The sequence below is a fragment of the Haemorhous mexicanus genome, chromosome 11 (genome assembly GCF_027477595.1).
Source record: "Haemorhous mexicanus isolate bHaeMex1 chromosome 11, bHaeMex1.pri, whole genome shotgun sequence".
Taxonomy (NCBI): domain Eukaryota; kingdom Metazoa; phylum Chordata; class Aves; order Passeriformes; family Fringillidae; genus Haemorhous; species Haemorhous mexicanus.
Genome location: NC_082351.1, coordinates 9475699 through 9498691, shown reverse-complemented (window position 1 = coordinate 9498691; position 22993 = coordinate 9475699). Strand labels below are relative to the sequence as shown.

At 45.8% G+C, this 22993-nt stretch overlaps 1 long non-coding RNA gene across 2 annotated transcripts in view; it reads left to right on the top strand.

Moving 5' to 3' along the window:
• Positions 1 to 22993, top strand: part of LOC132332240 (uncharacterized) — a 158925-nt gene that overhangs the window by 63743 nt on the left and 72189 nt on the right. For both annotated transcript variants that reach the window (XR_009487843.1, XR_009487842.1), the window contains one exon: positions 13217 to 13602. This is a non-coding gene — a long non-coding RNA (uncharacterized LOC132332240). The remainder of the gene's footprint in view (positions 1 to 13216; positions 13603 to 22993) is intronic.

The window sequence follows — 22993 nt, the reverse complement described above, 5'->3', positions numbered from 1 at the left end:
AGGCTTGAGGTTTTGCCCTGGGATCTGCTGGGTGAGCTTTGATGAGGAATGTAATTCTCCCTCCAAGAGAACTCTGCATCCTCACAAGAACATCTTGAGATGAGTGGAGAGGCTCATTGTATTTCCACATACAGGGAAATTCACCTGTAGGATGGAGGTGGTTTGCTCACCCCATGCCTGCTCTGCAGTGCAGAGCTGCTCTGTGCATGCTCCTGTGCCAGGCAGATGAAATTACTCAGCTCCAGGAACTGAAATAATGATTCAACTAAAACTTTAAACAAAAGTTGCAGAGTGGCAAAAATACCTTCTTTGGACTTTCCACTGTTCCAACAGCTACTTATGACCTTTCATAGCATCAGATAAGTGGCTTTATCAGACAAAAAACTGAAGCAGGAACCCAGCTTGTTAACAGAACCACTTGGGTTGCAAGTGACATTTCTTTCCTTCCCTTTACAAGCTTGATTGCCACATTTTAAATGGCAACATTTATTCTGAGAAGAGTTGACTGAGACTTTAGCCACATCATTGATTTATGCACCAGATACCGTCAAATTGTATTTGCATTAAAGAATGAGTTGTAAGCAGGGAACTAGAAACTGTAGCTTAAAAGGTGAATATCCTCTGGATACCAAAGTTCAGATTTCAGGTCACAGCTTAAAATGAGTATTCCCAACTCCTAGAGTGTACGGGAGGGTGTCTTTCTTTTCTCCTTTTTTAATAAAATTCTACTGAGTAAGGCAATGCAGAATTGGCACTGTTGAAAACAGCATGGAGACTTGAGGCGTATCTGCAGAGCAGTGTATAACTATATATAAAAAGTTCAGTTTATAAATTGATTGATTTATTTGCTCATCTGAGGCATTGAGTGACCTCATCTACTTAGAAATAACCTTGGCTATGGCAGAAGGTTGGAGGGGATGATTTTTAAAGGTCTCTTCCACCCCAAACCATTCTATGATTCCTCTCCATTAAAGGTACATCTCCATGAGAAGGAGGTGATGCCAATAGATGAGGCATTTTAGGGTTCTTCAGAACTGATTCAGTCCTTTGCAAAATTCCCAAACTTTGACAAGTAATCATTGCAATGGATTATATTTCCTCTCTTCTATCTCACATAGAGAAGCAAAAACTTAAAATATGCAACAAGAGGAATAAGGAAAGCAAGGAAAATGGCAATCTGTTACAGCTGTGTGCCTTAGGGAGTGCTCCCAAATCACAAATCTTGTTCCCAAACTCAAGCATGTGGACAGGAGTCTTTCTTGCTGAAATGCTTGTATGGCTTATGTGTCATGGGAGAGGGGTTTAGGCTGTAAAAAACATCTATTTTCTTGGATATAAGATTAGAAATAGCTTAAAAATCCAGCTTGAGGTAGTTGCCTGTTATGGAAAATTGCAACACAAGGAGCTAAAACTTTGCCAAGTTATGTGCAAAAGAGAACAGAGCTGGATGCTGAAAGGTCCTGGGCAGGCTGTACCAGGAGCACAGTAATGCAATCTGTAACCCAAAGTATATATTATGTAAACATAGCATTTTCTGTAATGTGGAGGATGGCTGAGAGTGTGTGATGGGGAGAGAGGGAACATTTAGCAGTTTCTGGTGTGTTTACTCTCGAGAAATTGCAAGCGGATGTTAGAGAACCTGCTTCATGAATGCCATTTAGATGAGGAAACCAGGCAGATAAGCAATGCTGTTGAAAATGCTGAAATTGCCCAAGGGAATGGTATGAAGCCGTGTTAGGGGGGGTTTAACTTGGATATTAGGCAAAATGTTCTTCCCCCAGAGGCTGGCTGGGCACTGGAACAGGCTCCTCAGGGCAGTGGTCACAGTACCAAGCCTGTCAGAGTTCAAGGAATGTTTGGACAATGCTCTCAGGGACAGGGTGGGATTGTTGAGGTGTCCTGTGCAGGCCAGGAGTTGGACTCAATGATCCTTTCAGGTCCCTTACAACACAGAATATTCTATGATTCTGCAATTCTAAATGCCAAGACCCTCGGACATTTAAGGCAATGTTCTTTTGGAAACCTACAGGACAAAGAAAAGCAAGCAGATCCAGAGACTGCCTTTACCTAAGAATATAACTCATAGGAGTCCTAGGAAAATCAAATCAAGATGAGCATGTTATCTGGGCTGTTTCATTTTCACAAAGACTCCTTTGAAATGCAGTTATTTGGTCAAAATAGTTTTTTTAGTACTTTCAGCATGAACAGAGGTCTTTGTTCCCCAGGTAACTTCTGGGGTACTTATTTCTTTGAGACCAGATATTTTTGCACCATTTTGGTTTCTACTCTCTGTTCTGCCTGTCAGTAATCCTCCAGAGCAGGTTAATTGAGAAGAGCATCTGCAAGGAGTTTCAGGACTATGATCCTCTAAGCAAGGCTCTCCTGGGGCATTGATGTGAGAACAAAGCTGGGCAGTGAGGTGATGAAGTTCTGCAGGACTGCTTGGTGCCAGAGCCAGGAATCAGCAATGGCTGCCTGGCCCAAGTCAGTCCTATCAGCTCTAAAATGCTAATTAGGATTGGTGTTACTACAAGTAAAGTGAGAACTTGTTTTTCTCTGACTGCACTGTCCAGTGAAAGCTACTGTGTGAAGCTGGGAAAGCTTCCATGTCAGGCATGGTAGTAAAGTGTGAGCAGAGCCCTGTTATCAGATGGGAGGAAAAAAATAATCAAGCAGCTTAAATATGTTCTATGAATTCTGTGGTTCTTAAAACCAAACAAGTGTCTTCTTAAAAAGCCCCATATTCAAATACTGTGATCAATAACTGTATGAATAGCAGAGTAGACACTGAAGTATTGCCATATCTTAGCAGTGTCTGTGCTCCCAACCATCCCTAGCAATGCCTGTCCTCCCCTTCTGTTGGCTGGAAGCAGTTTATGTTTTAGGAAAGATGATCCAGGCCCTGTGGCATCCTCCTGAGTGATCTGCTGGTGTTCTTGGAGTCTAAATAGCACAATATGTGGAATAAAAACTGGGATGTTAAGTTTCACTTGTAGCACATTTGGTCCCAGAGCCACTGGCCAGCTCTGCCAGCCTGTTAGGTGGGTCCTTCTCATTCCCTGCTGGGCAGAGCAGGGACTGCATCCCACACTTTGGGGACTTTACAGCCCCTCTGTAGGGTGCTTTTGATAATGCACTGATGTTGTTGTGACTTGGGGCTCTTCTTTGTCCTCACTTTCCTGGGCTTGAGCTCTTTCTTTTCATTTCTTTGAGACTGCGTTACTGATACTGAGGATACACTGATATTTCAGGTTCTTGCTTCATTTTGTTTTTCACCACCTAAAGGAACTGGTCTAACACTGTCCTGGCTAGAACTTCTTTTGAGCTGATGTTCAAACATACTCTACTGCCATATGAGGACAGCCAGTGAGGATTTGCCAAACAGAAGATGGGCAAGCCACAACAGACTGGATTTGGATGAGTGAAGTAAAGATGGAAATTACAGGAATGTAATTTTGAATGTCTCAGTGAGTCACAATCTGTTTGTTAGCAACAGAATGCCTTCTGGAGATTTTGGAAAAAAATGGGAGGATCAGTATGGGATACACCACACCACCTTTGCTCACACTGGATAGACTTGTCCTGCTCTGGGGCTCCAAAGGACACAGTCTAACCCAACAAGAGTTCTACTGGCAGAGCTGATTTCAGAAACAGGCAAGGAACTGAGAATGCAACCTGGGACTTCAATCACAAAAATCAGTTGTGCTGCATTCTCTTTTCTAGATAGATCAATGATATTTAGAGAGAGAGAAGGATACAGGGCTTTTTGATGTGAAAAAGTTGTGGCTCAGTATTAATCTGAAAGTAGATGGGAAGAAGAGCCATGTTCAAATGAAGGTAGCTTTGTGCTTTATCCTTTAATGATTATCTTAACGAGATCTGTGTGATGATTAATCTCTGACTCTATTTGGTTACTGAGTGTTATTAATTAAAAAAAAAAATCCAAAAGTAAATGTGTTGTACTGCCTTGGACAGATTCTGTCTGAGAACTGTTTCATTTGAAGACCCCATTTCCCTGGCACTTAACAGCAGTGACTCTATGGGAAATAGCATTTTTAAGATTACCTGGATCTTTATGTGTAGAGAAGTGACTCTTTTTCTCTCCATATCATCCTTCTATGCAGGTGCTCTGAGAAAATACAGCTGGGACATGGCCTGTCTCTGTGCCAGTCACTGCTGTCCTAGCACTGGGCATGGTCTTCAGAGGAACCTCCCCACAGCCATGAAGCTCCTTGTTTTTTAACATGTGTGGAGCTCCCACCCACCCAAAGCATTTGCTTGGAGCAATGCTGTAAATAGTGAGACTTCTGGGAGCACAGAGAGTTTTCAATGACCTAATGAGGAACAAAGACACTAATGCCCTAGATCTGATCCTGTCATTTCTTCTGATGCTCAAAGAAATCTGTAGGCTTGGAGAACTCAGGAGTGCAGGCATGACCCTGCTATGCTGCTAATGATACTGCTCTTGAATGTCACATTCCTTTTTGTAATGCAAGACCGAGACTTCCAGTGAATTCTTTACAAGCTGGTTCGTAGTCTCAGTTAAGTAACACATCCATAATTCATTGACTTAATTATGACAGTTCCTTGGGAGAAAATATGAGCAGGGCTTAATTATGGTGGGCATCAGAGCCATCAGAGCCCCTGCCCCCTGGTCAGGCAGAACAGAAGAAGATGGGGGTGGCTGCAGGGCACTCAGTGTCAGACTTCACTCCAGGGCTTGTGCCCAGCACCTGATTTCTGTGCTGTCTGCATCAATGTGGGGGCTGCAGAGGAAAGCTAAGAAGTGTGCCAGAACATGACATGAATGAAGAGTAGAAGATTGCTCTGTTCCATATTTCCTTTTCTTCTCTTTGTTCATATTTTTTCCCTTTCTTTCATGCCTGCCACCTTTTTCTGATCCATCTTCTTTTTGCGTCATCTTTTGCAAGTCAGATGGGTTGCCTTGGTGCAGAGGTTACTTTTAAGGTGTGATGACTTGAAACTCAAGGTCAGTCCTGGTGAGCAGAGAGGCCAGATGTGAGTGTGACTCAGGCTGGTGTCTCCTGGGCTCACAGCCTTGCTGAAGGCCAGGGAAGCTGGGAGGTCACTGTCAAAGGCTTCTTTTGTAGAGTGCTGCTGGCTGCAGCTCTAGCTGTCCCCTGCCCACAGGTGAGGCTGTCCATGCAGTATCCACCCAGCCAAGCCTTCTTCTGTCTTCCACCTCAGAGGTAACTGAGTTCAGCCCCCTGGGGAAGAGCCCATGGACTCAGAGGTGGAAGGGTTCAGCTGCTATGAACTCTGTGCCTGGTTTTGACATTCCTCCTTGAGCATATGAGGGTTTTTGATGTGTAATCTAGCTATGTGCTAGCTAGTGTTACTTGTAGCCAGATCTGCCCTCCATAGCTCTTCAGAGGTCTGTCCTCCACCAGTGCGTTTGGCAGAGCCTTCCCAGCTGCAGGCCTTACCCTGTCACCTGTAATTTAATGTTTCTGCCTTACAAGAGCCTTCTAGACCATGGATGCACTGAGTGCTACAGTTTATACCTCTGGAGGTGCAGCTGGAGGGTTAATCTGCTTCCCTGCTGTTCCTGCTGTGGAAACACCAAAAGAGCTTCCCTGGCTCTTTTGGCTCCCTGCTCTGACCCCTGAAGAGTGTGCACAGCAGCTGGGACATGGCTGTTGGTATCCTTTGGGCAGCACAAGTTGTGTCAATGTTGTTCTATACCCAGTGCTCTTGTGCAGATGTTGGAGTCAAGGTTAACCACAAATTTGCTGTCCTCTCTCCCCTGGAGTTTAGGAAGTCTGGCATCTCTGTATCCACAAGTAACGACCCTTTCTTTTTTCAGTCTGCTGCTAATTAACTTGCAAACTAAAGAAAAAGGACTAACTTGGGAATGACTCTTATGGAGCTGATGGACATGAGCAGACTCAAAGCTAGAGACAGCAAAGTTAGCTTTTCAGTCCAATCTTGGACTATCCTGCCTCAGCCAGCATTCAGCTCACCTAAAAACTGGGGACAGGAGGGTCTCTGTGCCACTGGGCCCAGTGCTGCTATAAGTGTGAGGAAACATACTGGCCACTTTTATTAATAGAAAAAAACCTTTACAAATCTGTTTCCTTCTGCTGTTATGACTATCCTGTGCTGAATGTTTGTGTGCGGGGGAATTCTGGTTACAAAATATATCTTTGCTTGTGATTTCCTTATCCAAACTGGAGGCTATCAGAATTCTCTCATGTGCAATTTTATGGGATCAGGCCAGTACTTATTTTCTTGCCAAGAGTTTTTCCAGTGCAGATAAGAGATCTAGGAGGCATTCAATTAGATGGATTTTTTTTTTGGTTGGTTGGTTTTTTGTTTGGGGGATTTTTTGTTTGTTTTGTTTTGGGTTTTTTAATGGTTTTTTTCTTGTTTGTTTGGTTTTTGGGGTTTTTTGGGGTGATTTTGGCTTTTTTTTTGGAGGTGGGTTTTTTGTTTGGTTTTTGGTGTTTGTTGGCTGCTGGGTAGTTGAATATCAGGCATATATACTTTTTTTTTTATATCTTCATTTCTCTATTAACTAATGTTAGGCCAGCATTAGTGTCACCAATATAAAGTTCTGTAAGTGTCTTAGAGTGGAAAATGCTGGACATTACTTCAGTGCTGATGCCACCAAAATTTGGGGTGTTCTAGAGGTGTCAGTGGTACAGCCTGGGATGGGAGGGATGTTCACCATTTGTTCCTTTAGCATCTGCTACAAACAGGAGCAGTGGGGTTTTTCTACAAAGATAAAGTTCCCCTTTCAGGTCTCCGTGTCACTGTAGAAAACACAGAGCATCCTCTTTCACTTTTGTAAGGAAATGATCCTAAACAGAGCCCTGCCTGTGCTGTGGGCTCTAGGCAGATGGCCAGTGCCATTATCCTTTAAGGGTGCATTAACAGCAACCTTCAGTTCAGAGGCACTGAGTTCTACCTCTCCCATGAGATGCCAGAATGGGCACAAGGCATGGATCCCTCCTGTCAGTGCTGCTGGACAAGACACTGCCAATGGAAAAACAATTGTTCTGCACTTGGTCTGTCTTCTGCACAGGGATTTGGAGACAATACAGTAAAGGTGATGCTGCAGATAAACACAAGCTACCAGACAGAAGCACAGACTGTAGGATTTTCTGCAGCCAGATGCAGTTAATAGATGCCACCCTCCACTGCAAGCCAAAATCATGGACTTCTATTTGCACCATAATGATCTCTGGAAAGAAATTTCTCCCTGATTACCATATGCCCAGAAGGGTTTGCAATGAATAGGCCTTACAGTTTCATCTTCTGAGCACTGCAGACATTTGGTCGTATCGTCAGCTGGTGGAAACTGGCATTGCTTTGTTGCCTTTCCAAGTCAATTTGCAATGAGTGAAGATTGGTCTTTCTGTTCTCCTTCACATGAAGGTCATGTAGCTTTTGTGGCTTTGTGCAATATGTTCTTCCTAAAGAGAAATGAATGTGCAGTTGTGTTTTATTTTGCAATGATCTTCTAAAGTACCCAGTTCAAAGATTGGGCGTGCTTGACACACTTTCCACCCATTTCTTTCAAATTAATAATTCTCTGATGCCTCTCACGTGATCTGTTGGTCCTGCAACAGTTTGAGCTTTGATGGAGTAGGAGTCTTTGAACAACGAGGGAGTACTGGAAAATCTGGGGAACTTCTGTTGGAGAGGCTTTGATATTGTGCTGGTACACTATCCTACTGTTAGGCTGCTTCAGTGTTTCCAGTCTCTCAGGGTCATTCCATAAAAGATATAGGAAGGATTCTCACTTGGATTGTCTGCAGTTATCTTAGTTGCCTGGGGAAGACTATAACTTACCCATTAAAACTACCTGTACCTTATTTTCAAAGGGATCTTAGGGCAGGATGCTTCAAAGGAGCAATGTAGAAAGTTGGAGAAGAGCCAGCCCCCCATGAAAGTTCTCATTCTAAAGCCTCAGTAAGAGCTGGGAGGCAAACATTTTTCCATCCTCCCCTTTCTTCTCTGTGATATGAGGAGTGTCAGCTGCCACTCTCTGTGAACAAAAGTTTAAGAATTTCTCTCACACATAGTGTAGAGATGAGCTGTTCTGCAGGCCTACAGAAACCAGGACTCAGCTTCCTGCCCAGTCAGGCTGTGACTCAAACCCCCCAGCATGGCAGGGAAGTGGCTGGTTAGCTGGGTGTCCTCCCGACCTGCTCCAAAGGGATCCTGCAGATGAGAGCCCAGGGCATTCTAGGAAGCTGGAGGAGTCCCTAAACATTTACAGGAACAAATTGATTTGAGAGGGTTTCAGGCATTGAAAGCATTGAGAAGAAAAAGTCTCCTTTGAAAGCCAGTAGAGGTTTTCAGGAACTGCTGCTTCTTCTGAGAAGTAAACCACAGACTCTGAACTATGAATCCAGAGCTGCCCCCAAGCTCTAGGTAAAGGCAGAGCATCTTTAAAGGCCAAGGCCAACAAGGCTGGCACAAGTGGTCAGGAGCAGGACGTGTCCCACAAGGCAGGATCTCAGCTGCTTGGAGAACATCAGGCAGCATCACAGAGGAAGAGAGAAGCCAGAAGTGTCACAAGCAGCATCAGATCTGCTGTCTAACACATCCTTCTGTGTGTTCTTTGGTGTCAACGGAAAGCTCAGTTTATCAGTTCTTCCCTTAGCAGGGCACCAGCAGAGACTTCTTGCTCTGTTTGCCTCCCAGTTTTCTCAAAATTCATAGGAACTCAGTATGTTGGTGGTTTTCTCCTGGTTGAAACAAGACAATTCCCAGAGGAAATGGGGCACATGGAGTGACCATGTAGAGCAGTTGCCTTCCTTGTGTATTGTGAGGAAATGGCTGCAGATCACTTCTGTGAAGATGTCACTTTCAGAGGTCTGATCTCCAGGAAAAATCCCCTCTAAAGAGAAAAAGGTGACTGCCCTGTGACACTGAGTGCATCTGCCAGTTCTGTTTTACTTTAAGCAGCCAGTAATTGATCTCAAAGGTCTTGTTTGCACTTGATGATGCCTCAGAAATCCTGAGTCACTCTTTACCTGAATTTACCCTGGTGCATCTGTTTACTCTATGGTTGTGTGATAGTTGGGAAAGTCCTCAAGTACAAAGGATGTTGAAACTGTCATTTTCCTAAAAACGTAGTCCTGCTGCTTTTATAATGAGAAAGTAGGTTGGATGTCACATTCCTTGATGACACACAGCTGTGTATCAGTCCCAACATTTCTCAGGTGTTGAGACAGCTCAGTTTTGCTGTCTGCTTGTGCTCAGCATCTCCTGGTTGTTAACCTCCAGGAGAGCCAACACAGGTTTACGCCTCCTGTTGAATAGATATTAAATATTACGTTTATGTCAGACAGAAACATCTTGGACTACCCTCTCAGTTCCTGCCCTAGACACTGTGTCAGTGTGGAAGAAGCAAATTCACAATTTTTTTCCTGTTTCTGGCTTTGAAGGGTGTTTGGGGCTGTGTTCAGCTTGTCTCTGCCCTACATTTGCTGCAATGCCCATGCATGCCTGTGTCACTTGGATCCCTCTGCTTTGCTAAGGGTTAAGACTGTATACACAGCAAGTTGCTGAGGTCATCTGAAGTGCATTTGCATTCATTTTGTGGTAACTTGGTCACGAATTTAAGCTCTGAAGGGCACCAAGCAATTGTGTTTATCAGTAGGAGCCTTGGTGCTCACCGTTTGCTATTGGGCTCTTTTCGAAGTTATCTTCAACCTCAGTCATTGCTGGCATCCAGGGAGCTTAACATCAGACAATTGTCTGAGTATTCATTAAGCTCTAAGTGCTTAAACAGTGAAACCTCTACAAAAGCAGCTCTGAAAGCTGAAGAAGAAAAATATAACTGCCTGTGAGGGAACTTTCCTGCTGCTAGCCATAAATCAGTGGGTTTTTAGTAGCTTGTGATGAGCATCTTAATGGGGCCTATCAATCTGACTGCATTTAAAGTTTCAGCCATTGTTACATTACCCAAGTGATCAGAGATCCTCTGATGGCAGAGATAAACTCATATTCTGCTCAATCTTTCCCAAGTTATCTGAAACTGTGACCTGACAACTCTGATGTCTCTAACTGCCTAAAATTACTCGTGTTCATCTTTCCAGGATGCACAGAGACTGCACTGATGCCTCCCTGTCTTTTGTGGCAGCTGAGCTATTTGTCTTCTCCTGTCTCCTACCTTCATTTCCTCCTGCAGACAACAGCATTCACTCCTGTCACACCTGGCCCAGGAGATTGGAGTTAAAATTTAGATAAAGGAGGGAAATGAGGAAGCAGTGTATGAGCCAATGTCATCAGGAATTTGGGATGATGCAAAATTTGAGCATCTGCTGCTGCTTCCCAGTCATATAATTCAGTCTCCTCTAGCAATGGGTGCAGCACAGCTACTTGAGAATCTCACCATTTTTATTTTGCTCCTGTTTCAAAGCCACCACTAAAGAAAAAATGTCTCCATAAACATCCTGTGGCTTAGGAACATGAGAAAGCATAAATTGCTGGTTTTAGGCACTTCTCTTCAACCAGCTATCCCAAAGGCTGTAAAGCCCATCCATCACTTTGGCTACTGAAGCCAGTGCCACTGCCAGGGAAAGATCAGTCAAGCTGGATTATCAAAGTCAAAGCCAGAGACAGCTCTTGTGGGAAGTGGTTGAGAAAGTCTCATGTCTTAATTCCTCTCTGTGTATGAAATAAAAAGGGGATCGTGCACGAGGGGTGGGAATACCCTGTTTCTCATTAACTGAATGCATGGTCTTAAAAGAGAGGGTGGAGCCCCTGTGCAAAACAGAAACCATATTAATACAGTTTGTTTCCCTGTTTTTGCCTTCCAGTGCTCTCCTCTGGGAACCATAGTCCAGTCCCAGGGCTTTGCATGTATAGTTAGCAATAAAGATGGGTTGGTTTTCATGTGAAAAGAAAAAACCAAACATGGGAAAATGGAAAAAACAGGCCTGGAAGATGGAGTGAAAGCTCTTTAACCATAAGAAAGTTGCTGCTGTGACTGTAGATGTGCAGAGGCAGGCGCAGCCCTCTGTCCATGCTCAGCAGTGCTGGCTGTGCTCTGGGCACCGGCTGAGAGCCATCACAGCAGAGCTGTCACCGGGGCTGACAGCCTGGCTGTGCCACGGGGAATGGATGTGACTGGTGGCATCTGTCTTGCCGGTGGTGGGGATTCCCTCCGGGGACAGAGTGGCCCTGGCAGCTCAGCACAGGAGCTGCAGCTCCAGCAGGCGGGAGGAGGGAGCGCCTGTAGCGTCTTTGGGGCACTGCTCTGTGAGCTGCACTCTGCTGTGATCCAGTCACCAGCCCTGTCTCTTGGCTTGGTTCAGAACATAAAGCAACTCAGAAGCACTTTTTTGTTTGTTTGTTTGTTGGGTGGGTTTTTGGGTGTTTGTTTGCTTGTTTGGTTTGGGGGTTGTTTTTGTTTTTTGGGTTTTTTTGTGCTCATTGGAAGCTGCAGCTTTCTGATAGGCACATATGCTCCAAACCCAGCTATTTCCATCAGGACCTTTCAGGACTTTTGGTGGTAGGAGAGTGTATGAAAACAGGTTTTGCTAACCAAAACCCAATTTTTCCTTCATCCCTACTGTGGGATTTCTTCTGAGGGATGTATATGTGACTTAGATTTTAGGAAAGAAAACTTACCTGAGAGCCAAAACCTCCTGCAGAAAAATAGAGTGATAAAACTTTTCCTGTTCCATGAAATGTTTCTCAGAAGGCAGGAAACAACTCCCTGCTTCCCTCACTGTGGTTAAACAAGGCTGAGCAGTGGATGGGCAGGATGAAGCTTGATGGGGGGAAGGGCCCTGCATGCCCTGGGGCTGGCGGGCACAGGCTCCAGGCTGGGAAAAGCCAGCAAACTCCCACCCATGCCTGCAGTGAAGCAGGAACTGCAGCATGGGAATGTGTCCCAAACAGCTCAGTAAGGCCTGAACAAGAAGATGCAAGTATTTGCTAAAGGTCAGGGTCCTAGCTCTGTCTTGAGGTGGAACTTTGCATAGAAACCCACTAAAAACCAAAGAAGTAGCATCCTTTTTAGGTATTTTACAGAGAAGGTCCAACACCATATATGCCAATTAAGCAGGGAGGTGAACTACAATAAAATAAGAGAGCAACTCAGAATACACAGCCATAACTTGCCCTGCATGGTCTGGTAGTGCCCAGATACCCTTAGAAGTTGTTTAAGCTTCTCTGGTGGCAGACTTGTAGGAGCATTGGCACAAGGCATAACTGCAGTGCAGGTAAGGTGCTTCATGCATAAATTCATTGCTGGCTACATTGTCCCTCATCAGATTTGATTAAAGTCTCTCGAACTGAATTGAAAATGGAAAGAAGGGTGCTATTAATTTCCACAGCTGCTGTTTACAGAGGGCTTGTTGCATTAGGTAGTTCAGTGGTCAGGTCAAGCTGTGGTGTCCATGAATGAGAGCGCCAGACGTGCTCTGCAGGGAAAAGCGAGCCCTGTGCTGCTCCCTGGTGACTCCCTCGCTCCAGTGGGTCTTGCTGGAGTGGTTTGACTTGTGTGCCCCATGGATGGGACATCATGTCACAATGAGTGACTTCCATAATAGCTTCTGGTGTTGGCTGTCTTGGCAGAGAGGCTGAGAGTGCACCGTAGGGAATGAGCTCTGAGCTCGCTCTAGAAGAGACCTCTTTAGTTATGGGTCAGGGCACATGGACAGGCAGCAGTAAAGGGGGACTTTGGGATTATTTGTGGACAGACAGCTGACATCAACTTGCAGGGCTGCTTATTGCAGTGTATTTCTCAGTAAGTTAAAATTGGGTGTATTTTTAATGCTGAAAAAGAATAAGCCAAAAGGAAGCAACAGGAATAAGGCCTGAAATAAAAGGTTGCAGGAAATCAAATGAGCATTTTTCAGGAGCTGCATGTCTGAGTGTTGCTTAGGGTGGAACGTAGCTTGTGACCCAGTAGTGAGGCAATGATCACTGGAACATCTGTACAGGCTCTGGCAAGAGGCTCACCTCAGCTCTTATCTTCTCCCTGGCTGGAACCAGTAACATGTGTAGGAGGAGTGTAAGAGAGAAACTGTTTGTAGTATGATCCATCCTCTGGCATAACCTCAGGCCTTTGGTCACATCTGTTGGCATTAGCATCCTGATGTTTTTTAAAGCATCCTGTGATTGCAGTGGCTTTAGATTTGGGTGTTGGTCTGGTGGGGGGAGGTGTTCGTGAGAAATCCCAAAATGTTTTGTTTTAGTCACCTTTTTGCCCTTTTTATCTCTGCAGACCTTGGTCTCCTTCCTGTGCCACCTCTTGTCTGAGCTGAGGCATCCTCCCACATGGAGAAAGGAGCTGCAAAAATAGCTGGTCAATCTATTCTTCTTCATGCCTTGTCAGTCCTTGCTAAGAGAGGGACATTCCCCCCCATAAGTCACAACTTGGACAAACCACAGGATCATCTTCTCATGGTGCCTTTTAAAAAGGAAGGCTTTACCTGCCTTTGCTTCAGCCTTTCAGTGATCCTTTGAGATCCCACATGTATTTGTGACCCTTTCTGAGCCCCAAGCTGGAACTTCTAAAGCACTACCAGCAGCAACCCCAAGCAAAATCATAGATGACTGAGAGCAGAAGGAAGCACCGTGTGCTCACAGGGTGGAGAACTGCATGTGCAGGTAAGCTCTGAACAATTTCTGATTTTATACTTTGCCAGTGTTATTTATGCTCCTGGAGCATGGGGCACATCTGCTTGGTCAGCCTTGAAAGTGGCCTGGCTCCAGCAATCAAGACAAGCAGACCAAAGCATTTCCAAATTCTTGGTCATGTTTGAGACCTCCCTGAATTCCTGGCTGGGTTATGTGAATGCTGTGCTAGGAAGAAAGAGGAAGCATTGGTTTGAGTTGTAGATTGCAAGTGTTTCAGAGTGGCCTTGTAACCTCCTGGATGTTGAGTCAGCCATATGTCAGGCACTGGTGCTGGTAACAGCACCAGTGTAATCTGGCCCTGGGCTTGTTCTGTGTACATCCCCTACTCCTTTTGTGGTTTTGAATTTCCCTGAAAAAGTTTTTTCTTAAACTTTGGTAATAAAGATGAAATCCCCCTTCATTGCATTTTTATTCCTTTATATAGATGCTATTGTCTCACTGAGAAAATGAATTTAATAATGAATTATCACGTTCCCATTGCTCCACACTTCCCCTTTGTGCCTGGATACCTCTGTTCCCATTTGTAAGTGTTTAGATATAAGACTCTTGGACAGCATGTGTGCTACATGGGCATGTGCTACCTACAGACTACACAGCAGCTTCTTCACTGAGAATAGGTTTGTTCACCACAGCTGTAGTAAGGGCTGCATTTCCAGTTTTCGCTTTTAAGTTTCTTTTATTTACCTAAATATAAGCCATCCTCCCACTCTTGGCAATTTCCACTATATCACTCATATATGGCTGCATTTGTTCAGACCAACCTTGACAGTCAGTGTACTCTATTCAATTTTATTCAATAACAGAGTTAAGCTGGTGACTCTGAACTCTCCTCCCAAGGCAGATAACACACCATGTGGGCGACACATTTACACCTGTCCCATGGATTTACATCTCTCTCCTCTGTGGACATGGACTATTTTGTCAGAAAATTAAAAAAAAAAAGAAAAAAGACAGAAGTGTAAATAGAAATGTATTCATTTAGATATTGAGGCAATATCCATAAAATGAAAATGGTTGAAAACTTAAAGTGGACTTAGGGATATAGCAGCAGTACGCCCCGGGCTTATGCAAGAGGAGCTGTTGCTTTTGGGTAAGAAGAGGAGAAAGGAGTGCTGAGGTATTTAGATGACTGTTTTGTTTTGTCACAGAAAGAGGAATGGTGTAAAGGGTGAGGTGGGGGGTAGAACAACTTTGTTTGGGCACGGGCAGGGAGAAATAACTGTAATGCTGTAAATATTGCAGCTGACACAACAGAGACCCATTTGGCTTGGGATATAGGGCAATAATTGCAGTCAGGTGATTCAGGGGTGTTGTGCATAATTCTGCCGGGTAGTCAGGCAAGAGCAGATCAGGAAATAATTATGGCTGATAAGGGGAGCTGTAAGGAGGCCAGCACCTTCTGCGACCATGAAAGGTGTTAATGATTAACTGTTATGGAAAAGCTGGAAGCACATTCTCTCCTTCCTTCGGAGTCACACCCGGCTGCTCTCCTGCATCATTAACTCGAGAGCTGCCCTGCGAGCGCAGCTGGGCGTGACCCGGCTCTAGCCCAGGGCAGCAGCTGTGAATGGGGAAGCTGCTGGCAAGGGCACGGCTGGCACCCTGCTCTGGCTGTCCTGTGCCTGGATCCCCGGCGCTAATTCCTGCCGAAATCCGTGCTGCTCCTGGTGAAAGTGGGCAAGGTTGATGTCCCTACATGTTGGAAATGAAACCCCACCCGGCAATAGGCTTGAGTGACAGAAAGCTGTCACTTTAAACAGTGACACTTAAGCTGTCACTAAGCCACTTTAAAATTCGGGGTGAAGATGCAAGAGGAAGGAGAGGAGAAACCTTCTGTACATTGAAGAGATGCTGCAATGTCTGACTCAGGTGTTTCAGGGCAGGTACACCAACACACAGAGAGCAGCTTCCCAGGACCAGCTCAGGATGAGCTGCTGTAACTCCAGGCTTGCCCCTCGCAGCACTGCTGCAGGAACATGAAGAGGCTGCAAAGCCTGTTAGCAGTGTGTGATGGTGCTCAGGATGAATGAGATGAGATTTGCATGTCCTGGCTCTGTGCATTCCTGAGGTTGGCCAAAGGGATGCAAGGATAGGGACCACAGAGCAAGCTGGCAGTGCCTATAGTTTGGATGAGCCCTTTGCAGCTGAGACTGCAGAAAAAACCAGCATCTTCTGCCTGATGGCTGCTCCTTCTGTGCACAGCTCTGCCTGGAGCAGTGAGGGCAGAGCCTTGCCTGGTGCTTAGCAGGCACCACACTACAGTCTGGAGATGTACTCCATGTGGGGACCTGGCCTGGAATGTTAAGGCATTGTGGTATTAAATATAGACAGTGGGGATGGTGCTGGAGCTGTGGTTTGAATCTTAAATAGACTTTCCTTTGTAACCTTTCTGTACAGCTGTTAGAGTGATTGCTAATGGATTTTATTTGATTAATGCTAGCTAATTAATTTTTATTAATTCGGTCACTTTTAGTGACTAGTGTCCCGGTTTCAGCTGGGGTAGAGCTCATTTTCTTCCTAGTAACTTGTACAGTGTTGTGGTTTGGAATTAGAAGGAGAATAATGTTGATAATAAGAAAGATGGAGAAGCAATTTTTACAAGAGCATGTAGTGACAGAACAAGGGGGAATGGCTTTTTTTCCTTAATTTTCTCCCCCATCCCACTGTGGGGGGACTGAGTGAGCAGCTGTGTGGTGCTTAGCTGCCTGCTGGGTTAAACCACAACAGGCCCAGCTGTAAACCTCTGCACAGTCCACCTGCAATCAGCACAAATTTCCCCAGCTCAGATCTGCCCCTGGCTAGACAAGGCACTTCCAACCCCAGGGACCCCCAGTGCTGGACCCACAGGGCATGGAAAGGTGTGCTGTCAGTTCGGGGGCATGGGGGCAGATCCACAGGCTGTTGTTGGGACTGTTGTTGCTGTACATGTTGGATAACCTTGGCCAAGATCCAGACTCCACCATCATTTCTGAGAAAATTACGTCATTAATGCAGCGTTGTAATCGATAGGCCATGGCCCTGATTCAGCAGGACATTTAAGTGCATGGCTAGTATCCATCACAGTCTGCTACCTTGATGGCTTGCTGCTTTTTTCTGGTTGTTTTTAAGAACCTGCTTTTGCATTTAAAATTGGGTTTGTGATAAATGGAGGCTTTTGTGCCTAAAAGGTGCTCCAGCCATGTCCTGACCAAGAGGTGCCGTGTGCTCTCTGTGTAAATGGGGTCTCAGGGCTGGGAGCTGCCACTGTGAGGAGAACAAAAGGCTGAAGGAAGCCCAGAAAAGGGAGAGTGTGTTACCAAATGGTGCATTTGACCTTTTGTGGCCATCCATCCCCACGCAGAAGGCTGACACAGAGATCACATATTATGGAGTGGAAGGTGTAAATTTGGCTAAATTGCATTTGGCTGTCCTTAATGCTGGAAGAGCACACAGTGTCCAGGAGGCACAGGGAGAGAGAACCTGCTTAAACGGGCAAAAAAGTGATTGGGGATTTCTTATAATCCATACTGGAGGAAAAGAGGAGTCCAGAGTTATTTTCCATGTATAGTTTAAATGAATCTTTACAAGGCCGTACTTGATTTCTTTTTTCTTAACATTTTATTTTTTTTAAAAAAAACTGTAATTTTAAAAGTGTCTTTTTAAAATATATATTTTAAAGATGATTTAGGACCAGTTGTGTAGCAATTGTTCATTAGGCTTGTAGCTGGGTTTCATGTATTTTTAATTCTCTTCAGCTTGGACAGCTTTTAGTCAGTTTTAATACTTATCCTCATGTTTCAGTAGTTGTTATTTATTCTATTCAATTATGTATCTTACAAGCAATTGTTGCCCCTTCTGTAATGACCCCTAAAAGGCTGAGGAAATGAAGGCAAAGAGTTGCAAACCACCTTGAGAAAAGCTTCCTTTGAGCTATGGCACACCTTAGCCTGAGCCATAGCTCAGAACTGCTCTGATTTATGCACCCACCAGAGTAGTCAGCAATGGGCTGGGGTGTGTTTATTATTGCAGCACCAAGTGGAGAGCTGTAGGGACTCAAGGTCACCCCCCCATACAGTCACCCATGTCTGGCCATGAGCTGTGCCTCTGTAGGGTGTTGCAGGGACACAAACTGTGTCTCTGATTTTTTTTTTTTTTTTTTTTGGGTGGAAGAGCACTGAGGGTTGGTGGCTGGAGAGTGATGAACTCAGCACTGAGCCAAGCAGAGAGCTGGGGTTCAGCCCCAGCACAGGGATGGTGCAGGCTGGTAATGCCAGGTGGGGTTTGGGTCCTGTCAATAAAGTCAAAGCTTGGTCACAAACCATGGACCTATCTGTGTCCTCCCTTCCTTGCTTTGATCAGGGCCTGACACCTGAGAGACGTCCATGGAGAGTTCAGCACTGACTCAGCCACAGAGCTTCAAGCCTTGGTCTCTCTGCTGAGCCTCTCCAAGGAGCTGCAGTGCTGACCACATTGCTGAGAGCTTCTAAAAGCACTGTTTTCCAGCCCAGCCTCACACCATCACCGTGCCTGCTCAGCAGTGCAGTCTCCCTGGTTACCTGAGTGCAGAGCTGAGACAGGCATGGCATGGCCTTGTGTTCTCTGAGCCTGGCCTAGTGCTCAGTTTTCACTGTGACAAAGGCTATTCACAGTCTTTTCTAATGGTCCTAATTTTTAGAGGAGCTGAGTCTCTGGCATACAAGTGGATCACAAAAGTAGTTTGTTTAGCCCTGCCCCTTTTTTAAAGACAAAGCAGATTTGTTTCAGCTCCATAGGTGAGATCCACAAGATCCTTAATGGGGGTGGTCCAGGCAAACCCTCAATAAACAGGGTTGACCTGATCTCCATGTCAGGTGGCCACATTGCAGTCCTCTAACAGAGCTCAGCTAGTGAAAATCTCCAAAGTGATTCTGTGATGTTAGAACAGAGCCCCAGCTGGATGCCAGCCAGGAAGCTGTAAGATGCTCCCATACTCCTACAACACGACAGCAACAAGCAGACCACACTGCCTGCCTGTGCTGCTGAAAAGACATTTATGGCTTCAGTGAATCATTCCACCCAGGCATGGCTTGTTTTCAGTGCCCCCACAGCTGGGGCTTGGAGAATTTAAGCAGCTTCTCTTCAGCTCCCAGCTGTGACCATCCAATTGCTTGTAAGGACTGCAGAAAATATGAGATGCTGGGAGCTGGAGACATTGCAGTTGTTGAACAGCTCTGACAAAGCCTGTCTTGAGCTGAACCCCTTTATGGTCCTGGTCTGATCCTGGATTGGACTCATATGGGACCTATCCCTGCCCAGCTTTTCACTGCCATTGCTCAAGGCCTTCCTTCCTTTTCCAGTTAAACTGGCTGCTATATGAGCTACCCTGACCCAGAGGCCAAATCCAGAGCTCACATCCCCTAGAATTTCACTGAGTCTGAAGGTCTCCCTTCAGCCTGTAAAAAACCAAATTAAAACTCAGAAAGCCATCCTGTCCTGGGGCTGGCTGTTCTTTGCCCCTGCCACCCACTGCTTCCCACAGAGCCAGCACAGCAGGAGCAATCTCAGTTCCTCTCTTGTGGGAAGGCAGATGGAGAATATTTCCCTGGGGGAACTACACATGGTCATTTTGCTCTTAGCTGCAGTTGGTGGCTGAGCTAAAACCAAGTGATTCAGAGTTTGAAGAGTGAATCAGAGTCAGGCTCTGGGAGAAATTTCCCTAACTCTGCACTCAGCTAATCCAAGGGCATTGCTCTGGCTTGAGACTCAAATTAGCAGTTTTATCTCCATTGGTTTGTCTCAGGAAACGGTCCTGAGATAAATGGTTTAGTTCAAATGTTGCCAAATTTTCTACTGTCCCAGTACCTTGGCTGCTATATGACACTATCCTGCAATTTCAGTGACTTTGAGGTCCTTCCACTGCCTAACACAAGTCTAGAAACGCACCTAAATTGACAGCTGGATTAAGAAGATGAAACCAATCCTCTGCTGGTTTTTATTTGGCCAGACATCCCTGCAGAAGCACCCAAGTGTTAGAGGAACGTGGCCCCTCCTGGGCTCTGGGGGATTTGGTCACCAGGCTGAAGTTTGGGCAGCACTGGAAGGACTCAGGGGCTCAGAGCCTCGTGTGGCAGCTGGAGGTGGCTCATGTGGACCTTGCTGGGAGCTGGTTGGTTCTGTGCTGGGGCACAGCTGTGTCACAGCTGGCAGCAGCTGCTGGACAGTTGCAACCCCAAAGCTAGAAAAGCACCATAGAGCTAGGAGGGCTTTCTCAGCCCTCTCAGCATTCCCTCCTTCACAGTGTGGAGGCACAAGCCAAGACCAGCCAGGAGGGACTAGCTCATAGTCAAGAGGAAATATTTTGTCTTTGAGCCTGGCAGTCTTCACATTGCTGGAATTTGCCTTAAAATGGGGGAAAAGGTTTTCTCTGGAATAATATTTCCTTAGACTTGGTTCAGCATGCCTACAGCTCAGAACAGATGTGTTTGGTTTCATTTGGCTGAGAAGTTAGGGGAGCCTGGCATGGCTGGACATGAAGTTGTGCGTTCGTGGTGGTTTTGAATTCTCTTGTGAAGGTATGGAAAACATGTATCATTGTGTCAATTCCTGGTGCTGGAAATAGTGCAAATAAATGACTGTGAGTCAGAAGAAGGTGAATCAGTGTAAGGTAGCTCCACTGCCAATCATTTAAGAGTGCACACATGATATGGGCAATGATCTGGCTATTCAGAGCAGACCTTTGAGCATTGAAAGACGGAGTTTTCAAAGGAGCCCATCAGAATTAGGTGCCCAAGTCCTTCTGCTATCAATAGGAGGTGGGTATGTACTTCCTTTAAATACTCAGCAGAATACCTAAGTAACTTTATTAAATATTTAAATGAGAGCAGCGTTTGCACTGAGTGCCTGGGCAGTACATTTGTAGCAAGAAGCACAGATTGCCCCTAGATACAGACCTACAGCCTGGACCAGCCCTTGATTATGCTCACTTCAGTCTCTGCTCATGCTGGAGCAGAAGGACATGAGATGCTCCCCATGTGAGAAGGTAGACAGGCTCAGGATGGTTTCTGTTTGCTGTGCTGATTTGAGAAGTGACTCCTGTTTATCCAGCAGTAAAGCTGCATGTTTCTCAAAGGTGAAATGTTCACCCACACTCATGTTCCAGCAAAGGTGCTGCAGAACCACTGGGAATCTCTGGTGTCTCTTGATTTCCTCTCCCCTTCACTTCTGTGCTGCCTTGGGCAGTGTGCAGGGACTGGTGCTGTGCATGTCAGCAAGACAAGAGTTAAATACAGCTGTCTTACCTTTAAAAGTGGAAGATGCAGCTCTGATCTTGTAAAGGATCCTGTTGCTGGCAGCACAGCCTGCTCCAATTACAACTCAAGGGCTGAAATAAGGCCTGGGCTCTGTCTGTCCCCTGCTGTGGTGGTGGCACTGTCACTGCTTTTTGTGGTAAGTAGGGCAATTTCAGTGCCAGTCACCTCTGTGAATGCCGCCTTGCAAAGACATGTGCAAAGTCATTGATTTTTCTTTGGCCCCAGCATGTTTTCTCTCTGTGAGACTGGGGAGCTGGCAGGACACCCCTGCCTGCAGAGGATTTGCTTCCACTTAGGATTCCTGTCTTGCCTGGCTGGAGCCCAAGTGCAGCTTTATGCTCATCTAGAGCAGCCAACCTTGGTGCTTTCTTCTCCAGTTCAGCCTCTCAGCACAGGGTGGCCCTGGGGAATTGTTGAGTATTTTCCACTCCTGTGTGGGTTTACCCAGGGCAGACAAAGGAGGAATAGAAGCATCTCCTTCATGTGGGTGTGATGGTCGTGTCTCGAAGGCCTGGCAAAGGCTGTTGCATGAGGCAGCACAGACACACAAGCACCAGAGGCAGGAGCATTACCTGGGATGCTACACTGTCTGCCACCAAAGGGTCTTCATACAGTTCTGGTGGGCCAGGAGTCAAGGTGAGGGGGTTGAAGTGAGGTAAGGTCACAGAAGAAGAGAGAAACAGGCTTGGGAACAGTCAAATTCTCAAATGGCAAGGCTCCCTAGAGTTGCAGGGTCTTCCTGTGCTGCTTCATGCTTTTCAGTCCAATAATAATGTGTCTGTTGTAGGTGACAACCTTTGATGAGTCCCTCTGACAGACTTGTTACAGCCATGCCTGGAAACCACAAAACTAACTCTCCTTGCTGATAGGCTGTGCATCAGGGAATTGTACTGAAGGATTACTGGCTCCAAAGGATGCTGGAGAGTACCAGGAGCTTATTGATGAGGAGAAACCACAGCCTGACCCGAAATTCCTGCTCAGACATCACTTGCTGCCTTAGTAAGAAGGCAGGACCCTACTGAGGACCTGTGCTGTATTACATGAAGTCATCCAAAAAGTTCTGGTTGCTGTCAGGGGATGAAGCCCAGCCTGCCCAGTCTCCTGGCTCTGCTTGTTTCCCGGTTGAGAGATCTATGCCCAGGTGTCCATCAAATTCCTGCATGGCTTGTGGCTCCCAGTTTGGGAGTTCAGCATCCAGAATGGGACAAGCAGCTTATCTGAAATCCCTACACACCACTCTGTAATTAAGAATAAGAGAGAAAATTGCTATTAATTAGCTTTCATTGACCCACTTTTGACCCTCTAAATGCCGTTGTGGTGCACTAGGTCTCTGTCAGCCTCTGCTCTGGGGAGATATTAATCTTCATTACTGTTCTCATTAGCCTGGCTCTCTTTGTTAGTTTCTCATTAACGTTCTGGTGGGTTGGTGCTGCCAGGGACAAGGAATATTCACAACAACAATGTTAGGAGATGAAACAATTTTCTAAGGCACAGTAGTGGCCCAGGGCACTGCTGCCAGACATGGTGGCCAGGCCCTGGCCATTGCAGGTGGACTGGTAGCAGCAAATGGTGGCCAAGGAACAGCCCCTGCTTAGCTCCATGGAAGGATGCAGCTGTTACAGCAGGGAATAACTGAGGTACAAGCCTAGCTTTCCTATTAACCAGGATACAGCCCTGTGGCTTCCCACCTGGGATGAGAAGGGAAGGAGTCAGTGAAAGTTCCCTCACAGATTTTTTACCAAAGTAAGGAGCAAGTGGAGACCTTCCAGCCTTAAACATAATTCCAGCTGATGTTCACCAAAAGAAAGAACAGCCCCAAGGGTTCATGTTGTTTTGTTGTTCTGTGACCTCCCTATGGCATCTAAATGGGGAGAAGGGCTTTAGTTGCTTTCCCTTTACCACGTGTATGGAATTGCAGAAGTTTGCTTTGCTGTTGCCAGTGTTGTGGTCCTGCCATGAGAACAGCACAGCTCACGAGGAATTATGGGATGGTGTTTGTAATGAGTCCCAGCCACAGGTCATGGAGAGCTGCTGCTCCCTTCAAGGAGCAACCCTCACAGCCCATTCTGTGAGGGATAAAATGAATAATTTCT